The sequence below is a fragment of the Dryas octopetala genome, chromosome 8, assembly GCF_963921425.1.
Source record: "Dryas octopetala chromosome 8, drDryOcto1.1, whole genome shotgun sequence".
In the NCBI taxonomy this organism is placed as follows: domain Eukaryota; kingdom Viridiplantae; phylum Streptophyta; class Magnoliopsida; order Rosales; family Rosaceae; genus Dryas; species Dryas octopetala.
In genome coordinates, this window is record NC_141373.1 from 19,748,564 (window position 1) to 19,767,768 (window position 19,205).

A 19,205-nucleotide genomic window follows, 5' to 3' on the forward strand; every position below is an offset into this window, starting at 1 on the left:
GATTCCAGGAGTGTTTTGCACTGTGCAGTTGGACGCTCTTTGTCACTCACCACTCCACTGTGCAGTGTGGCTTCTTATTTATAACAACAGATATTAGAAACTTGACCTTCGTTTTCACTATAATAACCATTTTGCCATTTTTGTTTGATGATCGATGTTCACAAAAAAATTGAAAAACAAAAATGTAGGGAAGAATGAAATATTTTCTTTTGGGCAATAAGGAAGAAAGAAATTTGAAATGGTATTTTCTATTGACTTTTCTGGGACTAACTTTTTACGCACTTAAGCTCCAGTCCTAGAAAAGTGGATATATTTGATAAAAAAAACAAGGTTTTGGAAAGAAAAATGGGAAAAGGGTATTAATGTCATTTGAAAATTCGGGCAAAACTGTACGCAGTAAGTGGGGGGGTTCGCAAAATCAAGGGGTGCAGTGGTTTTGACAAAAAGGCAAGGTCTGGTTTTCTGTGGGTTTAAAGCAAACAAGTGTCAACTGGTCAAGGTCTAAGTGCTTTGGTTTGGGTTGGTGTTTGAAATGGTAATCGACAGCACATTGCTTGCTTTGGTACCATCGAAATTTTGATTTTCTTTGCCTAATTCTTAATTAATTAAGTTAACATATCCCAGCCTAGAGAATCTGACTCTCTGTCATCAGTACTTCAGAGATTTTTTTATTCCTTTTTCAATGTTATTTAATTGAATTGTTATGTAACTTATGTGCAACTATCATGATTAATCAACATATCTATCCCCAACAACTTTTTGTATTATTAATATACAATTTTATTCTATTGTGAAATGATTATTAAGGACATATCATCTAAAAAAAACATATCACTTCAACTATACCCAACACCATCAATACACCCAATATCACCCTTTTTCTACACCCACCATCTCTGCTCACACTCTCTACCCTTTTTTGTTTTTGGGTTGTTTTGATTTGTAGCTCCAATCTTGTTTTCTAGTTTTTTAATGTGAAACTAAGGTCCTTTATAATGATTTTAAGAGTTAGAAATATATTCAAAGTGTTAGAATTGGATGAAAGTGAGTTGAATTTTCGAAATTAAAACTTTGCATTTTCCTGGAAAAACAGGACAGTTTCATTTACCCTTCTTTGCGGTCTTATATCTTAAGATTTAGAACTCCTTTTTTAAATCTAAAAGTATGGTTGAAAAGATGGTGTTACAAGATTTAAAACGAGTATAAGTTTGTTCAGTTTCGTTAAGATTTGCTAGGTTAAAATCAGGACCAAAGTTACAAGAAAAATTTGGTAAAACTGGAAAAAATTCTAGAAAAATGAAGGAGATGATGAACAGTACTGTTCAGGACATGGAAAATTGAAGGAGACGATGAAGCACCGAACGTCACTGGCTTGTTCGGTCGTTCACCACATCTTAAGAAGTGTTTGGTAAACTAGTATCGAACAAAACCTGAACACCTCTTCCCATTTTTTTCAATTTTCACAACAAATCTTCCAATTTTGTTTAATTTCACAACAAATCTAAGCCCAAACTGAAACAAAATCTAACAAAACTAAATAACTCATGCCAAATTTATGGAAAACCCATACATCCTAAATCTAATATGCATAATACCAAAAATTGGGAAGGTGCTGCCAAACTGGGTTCTTCGGTGTGGGGTCGCCGTTGTGGGTGCCAGGTGGGGTGTGGGTCCCAGGGTGGTTTAGGGTGGTGATGGTGTTGGGGATAGGTTTTGTAAGTTGGGTAAAGAGAGTAGAATTAAGGTTTTATGTTGGGTGTTTGTGTTAAGGGTAATTTTGAAAATTATATTGGGTGTAGAAATAAATTTATAAAATTTGAAACTTTTTGTTGGGTGTACAAATTGTGTTGGGGATGTAAATATAAAAATTGGATCTGAATAGAAGCACCCTTAATCAAATTGAGAGAATAAACCTACTTGGTCCCATTGATTAAGTGTTGATCAGGTCCTATCTTGAATGTTCCAAGAGATTAATGTCGCTAATCAAGCATTAATCCCCCAAGATACCTAAGATAGGTTGAGTATTTTAAATTAAATGGACCGGGTTGAATCAGAGATAATAAATAGCGGAAAACATGTACAGTAAAAATAATACTTTTTTTATAAAACCAACCCCCAAGTTACGGTAGTTTATTGCAACCTTGAAGAATTATATAGTTAAATTCGAAATACATAGCAAGAATAGAATAAAGGTTTCAAAACTACAAAAACGTATAATCAAAGTGAATAACTCAAATCCATCTCCAATCAATGGAGAAAAATCATTCAAAACATACTCGATACAAGAAAATAATTAAATGACATCATCAAATGAATTTAGAAAGTTGACAAGTCTCAAGATATTACTATGCTCGACTCTCGTCCAAGTTCGTCTTTTTACCATACTCGTACTTATAAAAACATCTAATAAATAAAGAACACAAAAACAATGTAGAGGGTAAGCATCTCATACGATTATAGCTTTCCTCAAGGGACCCTGCTAGGTTTGGAAAACCACAAAACCATTCCTAGTAAAAAACATAGTGTAAATCCTTTTTCGTTGGATTCTTAAATCATCCAAAACAAGTTCTTCAAATATTTCCTTTCAGATATCACAATCACATCCAATCTATACTTTCCTTTTATTGGAAGTGTCACTTTGACAACTCCACGTACTCAAGAAGATCGTTACATGCAATCCATGTGATTATCCAAGGTAGAAACATATCGTCTCCCAAGTGACGTTCACTTCCAAGTGAGTATTTCCAAACTCATATAAATTTTTTTTCCTCAAATAGTCATTTGACGGTAACAAAATCACAAATCAACTTTCGAAAAGTTTTTAAATCCAACGATACATTAGATCCTTGTTTCCGAAACAGTAAATCTAATTCGCAAGTCATCATTCCTAAAGTAAAACTTAAGAGATCACTCAATTCAAGAATCCATGAAAACATTCCCAAAACAAACGTCTTCCTTTCACATGTCAAGTCTTTCTGTACTTCCAGGCGATTCTCAAATAAGCATACGATCTTTTTCAACTTAGTAACATAATCCATTATGTGAAATCATCTCTTTATGTCATAGTCAATCATCTAGAGTCTCATTATAACAATTTTTGAAAAATGTTACGGGAAGTATCAAACCAAAGACATCTTCGTTGATCAGGCGAAGAGTCTACGTAATCTCCTGTTAATCAATCTCATAACGGCTTTAATATAAAAACATGAGAGCTCTAATGAATTGATTATAACGACATAAGAGATATTCTTTATAAGAAATTAACATTTAAAATCACAAAGTCACAATGACGAATATCAAACAAGCAATAGTTACAATCACATTCACATTCAAACTCTTGTTTTGGGTGACAAATTTTTATAGTGTTTCCAATACATGTCCATTACCCTTTTCAATTGCAATGTTCTTCAGTTCTTGTAATTCTTTCAAAACTCTTGTAGGTACTTCAAGCATTCCAAGTAATCAACTTGCAATTCTTAACGTGAGAATTTATCCAATTACTAGTGAAGCCTTAAAGAAACAATTTCAACTTGTATAAGATATCACCAACTCAATTTCATCTTATTCCTTGATACGGACAACACCACAAATCAAACAAGCATAAAACAATCAAACAGATGCAAATGAAACCAATAAAATTTCAACTTAAAGGTGCAAACTCATTTCAAGTGTGGTTCACGTCCTTAGATTGCTTCTCTTTCACGAACATTCTCTTTGTCTCAACAACGGGTGCTTATCCTTGACCATCTTGATTGTCCTCTTGCTTCTCCTCATCTTGAAGTTGATTATCCATGGTTGCTCTTGCTCTATACAGACACTTGCTTTCAAAATGTCCACTTTCCTTACAACAAAAACATAATCTCTCTTTCTTGGTATTTCCAACCAACTTCTTTTCCTGCAAAAATCTCTCATAATGGTGTTTCTCTAGCCAAAATTGCTTCTACTAACTCCAAGTATGACAACAGTCATGCTCCAACTAAGTACTTTCAAATTGCATTCCCCAAACCTTGAGTGAACTCGACTACTTTCAGTACATTCTTAGTTCTCCACCAACTACATGATTTCATGTCTTACTCCACAAGTCCTTAAGTAAACTTAATTGTATCCAAGCATCAAAACATTGGTCAATATCAGTGTATGTGGAAAATAGACCAAACAGTTCAAACGAGCTTTCATCTAACTTACTTTACTTTTCACAACCAAAACAAAGTATGCATTGGAAGTACTTGCTTTGAGAATGCCTGAGATCTCAACGCTCATCGCGAGTGTGTCAAAGTCTTATATTCCTTCAAAACAAATACATCGTGCAACCTAATTTCGAAGTACAATAAGTATTGACTCCTTAACCAAACATCACAATTAGCTTAATCATAAATCGAGTGAGCTAAATAACTTCTATCTCATCCTATTTCAGTCTCCAAAATCGTAGACAAAAAGCAATTGATAAGCAACTGTTCAAACTTCTCCCAAGTCGACTATGCTCCAATCCTTTGAGTGCATTCAGATGTCCACCAAGCTCTTGCCTCTCCTTTGAGGAGGTGAGTTACCATCCTCACTCTATACTCGGGTGGTACCTTCAGAAACTCAAATCTTTCTTGAATATTTTCGATCTAATCTTACAGACTTTCCTTCTCGGAGATTCCTTAAAACTCATGGATGTCAGCTCTATAAAAGTCATCAAAATACTTAGCTTACCGCTTATATTCTTGTTCCTTAAGAGTCTTTCAAAATCCAATTTGATCTTCCAATTAACATTGGTCTAGATTGTTCATAGGCTGAGCATAGTTGAGAGGTCGAGACAACATCTTGTCAACTGGATTAACCGAACATGAAGGAATAATAATCATGTCAATGAACCGAGTCTGAAGAAACAAATCAACTCGCATTCAAGAGATGGACTCCAAAACTTTGTAGAAACATCGTTCAATCCACAATTTAAAATAAGATTTCTGAATTTGTAGTAAAGAACTCTGGTTTAACTCTCAACAATCCTCTTGAAAACCGAATGGTAATCCTCAAGAGATTTCAAAATAGAAAATAAAATATTTAAAATTATTTAAGAGGATAAAACACTCTTTTAAACACTAGCATTTTAAAACGAAAATTCCTACAAAATTCTTTCCAAAATAGGGAAACTTTAACAAAAATTTCGAAGATAAAATACTTTTATAAGACATTTATTGAAAATAATAAGTATTTCAAAATAAGAACTATTTGAACATACTTCTCCAGAATTTCGAAATTTAGCCTTTGAGAAAACAAACTTACAAAAGTCAAATATAAATTTCACAAAACAAAAGATAACCGTTTGTAAACAAAACAGTTTTGAAAACCTTTTAAAATCATTGTTCTGATACCACTTTAATTGTCACACCCCGAACCCCGGGTATGCAACAGATGCACCTATCTTGAATGTCCCAAGAGATTAATGTCATTAATCAAACATTAATTTCCCAAGATACCCAAGATAGGTTGAGCATTTTAAATTAAATGGACCGGGTTAGATCAAAGATAATAAATAGCGGAAAACATGTGAAGTAAAAATAAAACTTCTTTATAAAACCAACCCCTAAGGTTACGGTAGTTCATTGCAACCTTGAAGAATTATATAAATTTGAAATACATAGCAAGCATAGAATAAAGGTTTCAAAACTACACAAACGTATAATCAAAGTGAATAACTCAAATTCATCTCCAATCAATGGAGGAAAATCATTCAAAACATATTTGATATGAGAAAATAATTAAATGACATCACCAAACGAATCCAGAAAGTTGACAAGTCTCAAGATGCTACTCTACTCAACCATCATCCAAGTTCGTATGTTTACCATGCTCGTACCTATAAAAACATCTAATAAATAAGGAATACAAAAACAATGTAGGGGTAAACATCTCATACGATCATAGCTTCCCTTAGGGGACCCAGCTAGGTTTGAAAACCATGAAACCATAACTAGTGAAAAACACAGTATAAATCCTTTTCCATTGGATTCTTAAATCATCCAAAATAAGTTCTTCAAATATTTCCTTTGAAATCACTTACAAAACATTTGTGACTCGGATGTACAGCAATATGGCAAACATGCATAATAATCCATAGATAACAATAAAACAAATGGTCGATACACATTAAGTATGACTATGACCAACTATTCAAAGAGAATAGCATCCATAGCGAGAGTGCCCTGGTAAATAGAAATAGAAACTCGCAGTTGAGAAACCGTATTTACTACCACCTGATAAACCATGTGTCCACGCTTCGCACAAGCACACGTAGCCACGTATTGACTTGACTAAGCTCCCCATAATATACTAATAAATTCTTCTGGAAAGTTTAGAGATTTGAACCTAAGGTCACGTACTGCGCTACCCAAACTCTCAGACCAATCATACAAATATAGCATGTTATAATAATTTAAAAATACAAACACACACAAAGTCCATAGTTAGGAATGTAGGATAAATCCCCCTACCTGAAATCTAATGTTCTTCAAGTATTCTCTTACATAGCCTATGCATCCCCATCCGTCTCGAATTCATCGCCTTCCTGTCACGTCACAAAGAAATCATTCGGTAACTAGTGTTCCTAGTGTTCGACAATACGACAACTTAGTCAAAAGTTAAGTTTAACACAATCTCGTTATGACTCATCCCTTTACATCACACGTCCCTAAATACTCTAGCCCTAAGTGGACTAAACTCTACTCTTTAAGGTTTCTAAGTTTCAAGTTAATTTTAAAGTCAAACTACTTGACTAATTGTCTTGGTTTAAAGTAATTCTACAAATTAATTTAGGTTAGAATAAATCAAACCTAAGTATTATCCAAGTATTTAATTAATTAGTATTTCTCCAAAATATTCCACTAATAATTAAGCTTGAATAATAGCTTAAATCTAATTTAATCTCTACAAGTTAATAACCTTTAAATAATTTTTCAAATTAAAGTTACAACTAATCATGCTTAATTAAACAAATAGATTAAGCAATTAGATCTCAATCCCAAATAAACCTAGGCATGCTTAATTAATAAATAAATCATACTTAATTAATTTAATCATGCAACCCAATATTAAAGCTTAAGAAAAATAAATAAAAGACTTACCCGGTTATAGATTTCCAAAGCTAGACTCCACTCCTAATGGACTCTTCTAAACTTGGGTCTTCTCCTCCAAGAGAAGGCCTCAAAATGTTTTACTATGAGGGAGCTTCTAAAAAATATAATCTTGCTCCAAAATAGAAAGAATAATAACTTTTCTAGAGAGAAAGAGAAACCAAAGTTAGAGTGAGAAGCTCTCAAACTCTATTTGGTGGTGTAAGTGAAAATGAGGTACAATGATCTTTATTTATAAGCACAAGGGGGTGAGAAGAAGTTGTAGGTTTTCAATGTGGGATATGATGCTCAAAAGTGTCAAAAACAAGGGAAAAACACACAAGAATCACGAGTTGGGTCAACACAAGCTGGCGGGTCACCCGATTTGTGAGAGAAAACGAGCCGGGTTACCCGGCTACTGTACACACAGATCAGGAGAAAGAAAGGCTGGGTTTGACCAGTCTTCACATGAAATGGACGCTTCGAATTAAAAGCCTTTAATGAGGCGCAATGGCCTTGATTAAAACACCGGAACTAATCGGATGCAGCGTGAGCTCACTTGCTGGTACCTCGTCAGCCTTAGTGGACCAGTCGCGTTGCGACACGTGTCGTGTGTCAGTCCAGTCAGCAACAATTTCACTTTTAATTCTTTTTCCTATTTTTCATATTTCTCCAAATTTCGTTAATTCACCAAAAATAGCTTGGGACTTCGAATAATTCCCCGAAAAATTCTACGGACTCGTAATGATGAAGACTAATTTCCTATAGCCTTAAAATTGTCAAATCACTTCCAGAAAAATTATGAAAATTCCTCCTCTCATTTTTTAATTTTGAAAAATGAAAACAAATAAAATAATTACCAAACTCTTAAATTTCCTTTTTCAAGAATTCACTTTCACACAACTAAACTCCAAATCCACGACCAAAGGTCTAAGTTAGTTAAAACAAAATCAAGGAAAACTTTAATTCCTTTAAACAAACCTTAAGAACAAGGTTAAGAGCTTAAGTAACGAAATTAACATAAGACGAAAATTCAAGGTGTTACACCGGTGGTCTCGGCTTGGCTGGGTTCGCCTGTGACCACCGCTGGACTGAGAAACCAAGAGACAGTGCAGAGAGAGTCGAGGAAAGAGAAGAGAGAAAAGAGAAAAGATAGGAGGGTCTGGGTCTGTGCGTGAGTGAGAGAGAATCAGAATAAATTCTAATTTGGTCCCTTGTAGAAAAAATCCTTAGGGTGCGAAAAGACAAATTTGCCCTTACACTTTAATCGTCCGTAAAACTCAAACCACAACTCCGATTAACGAACCGTTCACACCTATGCGTTCGTGAATTCAAGACCTTTCCAACAAGCCCAAACTCAAAGTCAAACCAATAAACAAAAAAGTCAATCTTTTTGTCAAACTAATTTTAAAACAAAATTTTAAAATTAACCCAAAACTTTTTATTTCTCAAATCAATTCCCAAAATCTTTAAAATACTTTTTCAAAATAAAACTTCAAAAAATACGGGTTCTCACAATTTAAAACAAAACATTTTAAACCCGATAAACTTTAAATAATGTTAAATCAATTTCGGTGAAAACGCCGATTGCATTCTCATAGTGTAAGTTATTATAGCTTTTTTAAAAAATTTTAACTTATTCTTTAAAAAGTTTATTGTACTAAGGTTTTTTTTCCTTAAATTAAATGCTCTAGGTTGCTGGTGGTAGTAGGGTTATCAAATACACCAAGGGTGTATTTGATATTGGTATGAGCTCAGCTTATACTATTGTCTTACATGCATGCCCATATAGAGGACGACGTATATTTGTTTCCGTCGTCATATCATCTTTTTAGCAAAGCAGAGTTTCCATACGAATGGTATGGAACATTTGGAGCTGATAGAAGCGGGTTCTTTGCACGGGTCGACGACCAAACTACACTCCCAAATGGCAGGAAGATCTTATTCAACGAGCGTGTAGACATGACGTTGAGGAATTGGGCTAAAGGCCGAAAGAATTTGTTTGAAAATGAGAGTTTGAAAGAGGAGGCACAGTTAATCCTCAGGTTAGTTAATTTTGAGTTAATACTTGATATAGTTTTTTAAACTTATTATTTAATTAGTTTATCGTATATGTGTATCATTTTTTGATATTTTTTATTTTCCTTGTATAGAGATTTGCTGGAATTTTTTTTCTATGTGAGGACTGATTATCATCTAGGTTATATCAATTTTAATGAAGATAGTATATTCTTAGTAAATGGAAGAATCAAAGTGGTTACTTTGTTGAAGAAAGACTTCATTGATTTTGGTGATGCGCGTTATCAAGAAGATGATTTTGATAGTCTTGTGCAGTTGTATGAGGGACTATTTGAGTCTCATGGTGAGTTTATGCCCTTTGAACTGTGGCATATGTGTCATACCATGAAGTCAACGTGAGTTACTTTACCAATTAATTTAATATTTGTTCCAATATTTATATCCCAAAATTTGATTATTTTTCTTCTTTATTACATGTCTTTGGAATTATTATATTATCACCCGGTCTTTTTGAGCCATGAAGAATGGAATGCTTACCGTTTGTGGCAATTTACAAATGTTGAGGATAGATTTTCACCACTGTAATCGGTTGTGAATTTAGAATTGGATGTTTTACTTAATTCTTGGAAGTTAAATAATATAGCCTGGAGGAGGAACCTGCAAAGGGATGTGCTTCCAAAAGCAAAGGCTGATTGGTCAAATTACGTAACTGGCTACCACTCGTCATATCCATCAAATATTGCCTTCAGTTTTTACAAATTGAGCCGTAATGCCGTAGCACACGCCATGGATAGGGTAATATAATTTTTATTTTTTTATTTTTTATAGCTTTAGTGTGTTTTTTTAATTGGCTTCACTAAAGTTTTCATTTTAATTTTTGTCTATTTGTTTTAGGCTGGTCTTTCTCAAGAAGAAATGGACCGTGGACTAACAGAAGCTTATCCAGGCTATCTGCCAGTTTTGTATGAGTTCTACAATAAACTCTTCCCAAATAGAATTCTTCGATAAACTTACACGCCGACTTAAAAATTAGGTAAAATTTTATTGTCTTTTCCTTTGTTTTTTAATTGTGGGGGCTAGGGTTTGGTTATATTTTTCCTCTCTATCTCTCTCTATTCTTCATTTTCAATGCCTTGGATGTATGTCTGATTGAGCAACCTATTGAAAGCCATTGAATTGGGCTAGGGATCCTTCCCCATAATTTAATCTGTTGTTATTTTGCATTGTGCAGGTAATTGAGTCTTAAAAGTTAAAACTATACAAAGAAGGTTGTCTTGAACTATTTGTTCCCTATAATATATTGCTCATTTCTCAATTTAATGAACTGATACAGTACTTGCTACTTGCATAGTACTGTATAGTTAGTATATATATATCATCCATTTTGACTATAGTTAGTCCACGACTGATATCTATCGACATTTTTGTTGTAGTGGTACGTACTAAGGTTTTTTTTTTTTCCTTAAACTAAATGCTCTAGGTTGTTAGTGGTAATAGGGTTATCAAATACACCAAGGGTGTATTTGATATTGGTATGAGGTCAGCTTACACTACTGTTTTGCATGGCCATATAAAGGATGGCGAATATTTGTTTCCGTTATCGTATCATCTTTTTAGCGATGCGGGGTTTCCATACCACTGGTATGGAACATTTGGAGCTGATAGAAGCGGGTTCTTTGCACGGGTCGACGGCCGAACTACACTCCCAAATGGCAGCAAGATCTTATTCACCGAGCGTCTAGACATGACGCTACGGAATTGGGCCGATGATAAAAATAATTTGTTTGAAAAATGGGAGTTTGAAAGAGGAGGCACAGTTAATCCTCAGGTGAGTTAATTTTGAGTTAATACTTGATATAGTTTTTTGAAATTATTATTTAATTAGTTTAACTTATATATATGTGTATCATTTTCTAATACTTTTTTTTATCCTTGTATAGAGATTTGGTGGAATTTTCTTTCCATGTGAGGACTGATTATCATCTATGTTATATCAATTTTAATGAAGATAATATCTTCTTAAAAAATGGAAGAATCAAAGTGGTTCCTTTGCTGAAGGAACACTTCCTTGATCTTGATGATGACACTACTACAAAAATGCTTAATCTTGGCGGACAATGCTGGCGGATTAGAATTATCCGCCACAAATGCTTAAGAATTCCTGGCGGAAGATATTATCCGCCAAGATTTATCAATATGAACATTAGATATCTAAAATATGAACATTAGATATCACGACGCGCTATATCAGACGGCCACCCAAATAGATATCAGTCCACGACTGATATCTATCGACATTTTTGTTGTAGTGGTACTAAGGTTTTTTTTTTCCTTAAATTAAATGCTCTAGGTTGTTGGTGGTAATAGGGTTATCAAATACACCAAGGGTGTATTTGATATTGGTATGAGGTCAGCTTACACTACTGTTTTGCATAGCCATATAAATGATGGCGAATATTTGTTTCCGTTATCGTATCATCTTTTTAGCGATGCGGGGTTTCCATACCACTGGTATGGAACATTTGGAGCTGATAGAAGCGGGTTCTTTGCACGGGTCGACGGCCGAACTACACTCCCAAATGGCAGCAAGATCTTATTCACCGAGCGTCTAGACATGACGCTACGGAATTGGGCCGATGATAAAAATAATTTGTTTGAAAATGGGAGTTTGAAAGAGGAGGCACAGTTAATCCTCAGGTGAGTTAATTTTGAGTTAATACTTGATATAGTTTTTTGAAATTATTATTTAATTAGTTTAACTTATATATATGTGTATCATTTTCTAATACTTTTTTTTATCCTTGTATAGAGATTTGGTGGAATTTTCTTTCCATGTGAGGACTGATTATCATCTATGTTATATCAATTTTAATGAAGATAATATCTTCTTAAAAAATGGAAGAATCAAAGTGGTTCCTTTGCTGAAGGAACACTTCCTTGATCTTGATGATGACACTACTACAAAAATGCTTAATCTTGGCGGACAATGCTGGCGGATTAGAATTATCCGCCACAAATGCTTAAGAATTCCTGGCGGAAGATATTATCCGCCAAGATTTATCAATATGAACATTAGATATCTAAAATATGAACATTAGATATCACGACGCGCTATATCAGACGGCTACCCAAATAGATATCAGTCCACGACTGATATCTATCGACATTTTTGTTGTAGTGGTACTAAGGTTTTTTTTTTTTCCTTAAATTAAATGCTCTAGGTTGTTGGTGGTAATAGGGTTATCAAATACACCAAGGGTGTATTTGATATTGGTATGAGGTCAGCTTACACTACTGTTTTGCATGGCCATATAAATGATGGCGAATATTTGTTTCCGTTATCGTATCACTTTTTAGCGATGCGGGGTTTCCATTCCACTGGTATGGAACATTTGGAGCTGATAGTAGCGGGTTCTTTGCACGGGTCGACGGCCGAACTACACTCCCAAATGGCAGCAAGATCCTATTCACCGAGCGTCTAGACATGACGCTACGGAATTGGGCCGAAGATAAAAATAATTTGTTTGAAAATGGGAGTTTGAAAGAGGAGGCACAGTTAATCCTCAGGTGAGTTAATTTTGAGTTAATACTTGATATAGTTTTTTGAAATTATTATTTAATTAGTTTAACTTATATATATGTGTATCATTTTCTAATACTTTTTTTTATCCTTGTATAGAGATTTGGTGGAATTTTCTTTCCATGTGAGGACTGATTATCATCTATGTTATATCAATTTTAATGAAGATAATATCTTCTTAAAAAATGGAAGAATCAAAGTGGTTCCTTTGCTGAAGGAACACTTCCTTGATCTTGATGATGACACTACTACAAAAATGCTTAATCTTGGCGGACAATGCTGGCGAATTAGAATTATCCGCCACAAATGCTTAAGAATTCCTAGCGGAAGATATTATCCGCCAGGATTTATCAATCTTGGCGGTCTATTTCGCCAGTATTGATCAATCCTGGCGGTCCAAACCGCCGGGATTGAGTGCTTAACCTAAACCGCACCCTCTTTCTTCTTCTCCTTCCTTTTCTCTTCTTCCTCACGCCGCATCTTCCTCCTTCTTCTTCTTCCTCCCCTTCTCTTCTTCCTCGCGCCGATTCCTTCTATTTCCTCCATCTTCTCCATCTTTCTTCTTCCTCCTCATCTGCCACCACCGCGCTCGGCTCCGGCTCCACGTCCACGCTCGGCTTCGGCTCCGGTAATCTCTCTCTCTCATCTCTTTATTTCTGATTTTATTTTCAGATTTTGTTAAGTTTGTTTTTTATTTTGTTTTATAATTTGTTAGGTTTATCCAAATCTTCTCAAATTTCTTGTCTCAGAGGCCAAGATCCACTTCATTCTTGAATTCTTTGGGGGTATGCCGAATTTGATTTTTGTATATACTAGATTATATTTAATTTTTGTATTTGTATATTCATTTTCATTATTGTTATATATGTGATTTTTTGTGTTTTTTTTTTTGCAGGCCAGATAAGTGGTGATTTTGGTGCAGCAAGATTTAAGTGTTGATTTGGATTTTGCAACAAGGTTTTTCTATGACTAGCTTGGATATTTTTTTTTTATATGTTGATGTGTTGAAATATGTTAATATATGTTAGATATGTTAAAAATTATATATGCTTGATTTAATTGATTTATATATGTATATGTTAGATTTGTGTTCATTTTTTGCATTGTATATATGTTAGTGTTAATATATTATTAGGGTAGGGAGTATAATATTAATTATTTAGCTAACATACAATTATTAGGGTAGTATATATGAAAAATTTTAGTATTATGTTAGTGTTCATGTATCAATGTTAAAAATAAAAATAATAGGAGAAATAAAAAAATGCAAATTTTTGGTTAAATAGATAAATAAAAATATAACATATTAGTGAACTTAATTTATTCATTTGTTCTATTTCAAATTAAAAATAAAATTGACTGAAAATTTTTAAAAATTTGGGTTAATTAGATAAATAAATATAGAACAACTTATTTGTAGATATAATTTATTTGTTACAGTTCAAATAAAAAAAAAAGGTTAAGTAGATTAACAAACATATAACTTATTTGTGAATATTTTGTGAATTTAATTTATTTGTTTGACATATTTAAATAATCATAAATTATTATTGAATATTTTTTGAATTTAATCTATTAGGTATGAATAGGTACGCCTACATGATAGGGATTGAAAGATTGTATGCGTCAGGGTCTAGAGTTTTCATCTAACAGGTAAAGCATGGATAGGACTTGGTTGACAATTCCGCGACAGTTAGAGGCATACGTAGATGGAATTAATTTGTTTTTGGATCAAGCAGCTGCGAATGGTGTTGGGCCAGATAAATTCAAATGTTCGTGTAAAAAATGTTGCAATAGATATATTTTTGAAAGACAAACTATTGTGGATCATTTTGTTTGGCATGATATGGATAAAGATTACAAAAAAGCTTGGTGGCGGCATCATGGGGAGCCTAATATTGGAGAGCCAAATTTAAGAGAGATAGAAGATGACGTAGGAGGAGAGATGGATGGTATGCATGATTTTCTTAATGACATATTTGTTCAACCAGTGATGGAAGAAGAGGTTGGGTCATCAACACAGCCTACTATTGTGGATGGGCGTCCAGCAGAGGCCGAAAGTTTTTTCAAGGTTCTTGAAGAGGTAGATCAAGAGTTGTATCCTGGTTGTAAAGAGTTTAAGAAATTGGAGGCCGTTGTAAGATTGTACCAGATCAAGTGTTTAGGGAGTTTGCCGGACAGTTTATTCACTACGTTACTAGAGTTGGTTAAAAGAATGTTGCCTGATGGAGATTGTTTGCCTGACTCGTGTTATAAGGCAAAGAAACTTATAAATGGGTTGGGTCTCACATATGAGAAGATTGATGCATGTCCCAATGATTGCATGATATATTGGAAAGACACCTCAAAATTGACTGCATGTTTGGTTTGTGGCAAATCAAGATATAAAGATAACAAAGGAGATGATACTTCTAGAAAGAAAGTCTCAGCTAAGGTTATGTGGTACTTCCCTTTAAAATCGAGATTGAAGAGGTTTTATATGTCGAAGCATATTGCTGAACATATGAGGTGGCATGCAACTGAATGTCCCAAGGATGGGTTTATGAGACATCCGTCAGATTCTCCAACATGGAAGCATTTAGATAATTTGTACCCTAACTTTGCGTCAGAAATTCGAAATTTGCGTTTAGGGCTGGCAAGTGATGGATTCAATCCTTTTGGCCATATGAGCAATGCTCATAGCACATGGCCTGTGGTGCTTTCTGTTTACAATTTGCCTCCATGGATGTGTATGAAGCAACCAAATTTATTATTGTCCTTGTTGATTCCAGGACTGAGAAGTCCTGGAAATGACATCGATGTATATTTGCGACCATTAATTGATGAGTTGAATTAGTTGTGGGAGGTTGGCACTACCACGTATGATGTATTTTCAAACCAAACTTTTACGATGATGGCTGCTGTGTTATGGACCATTAGTGATTTTCCAGCTTATGGAATGTTGTTTGGATGGAGTACGAAGGGATATAAAGCATGTCCGCATTGCATGGATGATAATGTATCTGAACATTTGCCTGTGAGTCGTAAGATTTGTTATTTGGGGCATCGAAGATTTTTACCAATTGAGCATAGGTTTCGAAGGGAACAAGCAGCATTTAATGGTCATCGAGAAGATCGTCAGGCACCAAGACAGTTGAATGGGTTACAATGTCTTGAACAACTATCTAGTTTGAGGTTTACTTTTGGAAAACATGACCAAAATGCTCCTGTTGGACAAAGAAGACGAAGGCCTTCAATTTCTAGAAGTAATAACAGTCAGTGGAGAAAGAAAAGCATATTTTTTGAACTACCCTATTGGAGGCATCTTTTGATCAGACACAATCTCGATGTCATGCATATTGAAAAGAATGTATGTGATAATGTGGTTGGAACATTGTTGGATATTGCGAAGAGGACAAAGGATGGATTGGCTGCACGTGCAGATCTTGAAGTCTTGAATATAAGACATAGTCAACACCCTCGTAGAGAAGGAGATAAAACATTTTTGCCCCCGGCAATATTCACATTGAGCAAAGAAGAAAAAACCTCATTTTACAAAGTGTTGTATACTATTCAGGTTCCTGATGGATATTCAGCAAATTTGTCTCGATGTGTGAATGTGAATGAGAGGAAAATAAATGGGTTGAAAAGTCACGATTGTCATGTTTTAATGCAACAATTACTCCCGCTTGCGATACGTGGTGTGTTACCCAAATCTATCACTATGGTTTTACTAGAGTTGAGTGCTATCTTTAGACAGTTGTGTAGCAAGAAGGAAACTGAGGTAGCATTCAATCAACTAAACTCTAGAATTGCATTGACCTTATGTCAGATGGAGAAGATTTTCCCTCCATTTTTTGATGTCATGGTGCATCTCCCAATTCACTTGGCAAATGAAGCTGCTATTGCAGGACCAGTTCAATATAGATGGATGTATCCCATTGAACGGTAATGGTCATTTCCTTATGCTTAATTTGCATTAATTTTAGTTTTGATTCTCTAATATATTTTTTTTCATGTTGAATATTTAAGGTATTTGCAAACATTGAAGCAGTATGTGCGAAATAAGAGTCGTCCTGAAGGTTCTATTGCTAAAGGGTATTTGGTTGATGAGGGTTTATCTTTCTGTTCCATGTACCTTAGAGATGTTGATACTCGTCGTAATCGTAAAGGTCGAAATGCAGATGGTATTGGACGTGGAATATGTGGGGGGGGTTATCAATTTTTGACTCCACAGGCCAATATTTAGGTTCAGGTGAAAATGTGGAGCTTGATCTAAATGATAGGAATCAATGTCACAGATACATTCTTGATAATTGTGATGAAGTGATCCCTTTTAGAAGGCAACATGAGGACTTTTTGAGAGATAAACATCGAAGGGAAAGGTTCACTAGGCGACAAATCATGGAGATAAGCAAGAAGGAATTTCCTGAATGGTTCAAGAAACATGTAAGAATTCAATTACTAAGTTTCTACATCATGTCGCTAATATTAGTTTTTACCTAATGTTTCTACATCATCTTTTTCACAGATTAATGCAAGGTTTTATGCTAATGATCCGTTAATATCCGATGACTTGCATTGGCTTGCTAATCCTCCTCGCACACTTGTGACGAAATACAAAAGCCACGTTATTAATGGTTTTAGATTTCGAATAAAATCGGTGGATGATAATCATAAGAATCAAAATTGTGGTATATTTGTTCCTGCAAATATTCCGGGTGGTGTTGGGCAAGTTAATTGCTATGGTGTTGTCACAGATATGTTTCTGGTTAGATATTGTGGTCCTACCGAGGCTTAAGATATGGGTCGTTGTGTGATGTTGTTTAAGTGTGATTGGGTTGATAGTGGAAGTCCTAGGGGTATGAAGACAGATCAATATGGTTTTACCTTGGTGAACTTCAATCGATTGAGATTTAGGGATGACCCTTTCATACTAGCTTCACAAGCAATGCAATTATTTTATGTTGCAGATTTGATTGAAACAGATTGGCATGTAGTGGTCCGAATGCATCCGAGGGATTTTTTTGATGTATTAGAGAATAAAGATACAATTGATGATTATGCCATACCAAATCTGGATGATCGGGTACTTGACAATGAAGATATGCAAACAAGAGTTGGCATGGAAGAGACACCTTTTGATGAAGCATTACCTTTGCCCACTGAATTGGTTAATTTAATTGCTGACAATGAGCTTGATGATGATATGGATGCTTAAATTAATTGTTTTATTTTTTTGGTGTTGTTTTGTAATTAAGAACTCTTATGTAATATTTTTTTATTAGTGAATTTTTTTTGTGCTGGACTAGGTCACGTGGTTTTTACCTTTCGAGGGTTTTCCACGTTAAAATATATTTGTGTGTTTATATATTGGTTTTATAGCAATTTAATTTAATTTAATTTAATTAATTAATATTTATGTAGTATGTATTTGGTGGTGTATATATATATATATATGGCTAATTATAATTTATTTAGATGAGTGATAATGAAGAACATATGGACGAGCACCACGATGAGCAAGTTGAGACTAGTTCAAATGGTAAGCTATAGTTTGTTTATATAAAGTTTTTATTTATTCTATTATTTACAAAATTTTTGTCATTCATGTATATTAATTTGGATTAATATGTAGCAATGCCTCAAAGAAGAAGACGTGGTCCCGGAAAGATTAAGTGGGCTGGTAAAGATCATAGGGGTAAAGAGTATTGTGAATTTAGTTCGAGCGGGAAATGTATTTCTCAAAACAGTATAGAGTTTTCGAAGTTTATATCTTCTGAAGTAAAAGATCCCAATAATGTTCCTCTACTGCATGATTGGAGATTGGTTGAAGAAGAAACAAAGAACACTTTGTGGAACAGAATACGGGTATCAATTTATTTTTTTAAAATGATATTAAAAGTAAAATGCCTGTAAATATTTACTTATAATTGTTTTTTTTTATGGATGTAGGGCACTATCACTTTTCGTGATGAGGATTTGGTAAAAATGCCCGTGATTAAGACCATGACTTTGCACATTGCTGAACAGGCTTATAAAGAGTACAGAGCATATTTGAAAGGGAAGTACTACACTGGCAGGACAGGTCAGCGGCGGCTGAGATGTCCCAATAATGTAGATCTTGTGCAGTGGGCGAAGATGGTGGAACATTGGGATAACCCAAAAACTCAGGTGACAACCTTTAATCAAATATTTAATAATACTAGTATGTGCAATTATAACTAATTTATATTCTGTTTGACCTTTTAGTAGATTGCTGTGAAAAATAAAGCTAATCGTTTTCAACAAACGATGAGCTATACATCAGGATCGTGGACATTTGAACGTCTTCGTGAAGATTATGTGAGTATAGTTAATTTTTTTTTCATCTTATTGAATTACAATTTTATTTAATTAGGGCACATAAATATATTCTAAATTATTTTTTTTAATGGTTTAAATTTGTAGAAGAAGAAGCATGGAGTTGAACCCGATCCCGTTACTTTCTTTCGTGTCACCCACACGCGCAAAGACAATAGTTGGATTGATGT

At 34.3% G+C, this 19,205-nt stretch overlaps 1 pseudogene; it reads left to right on the plus strand.

Annotated features, from left to right (window-relative positions):
* Positions 1–14,353: 14,353 nt before the first annotated feature.
* On the plus strand, positions 14,354–17,893 carry LOC147277855 (uncharacterized; annotated as a pseudogene).
* The last annotated feature ends 1,312 nt before the right edge of the window (positions 17,894–19,205 follow it).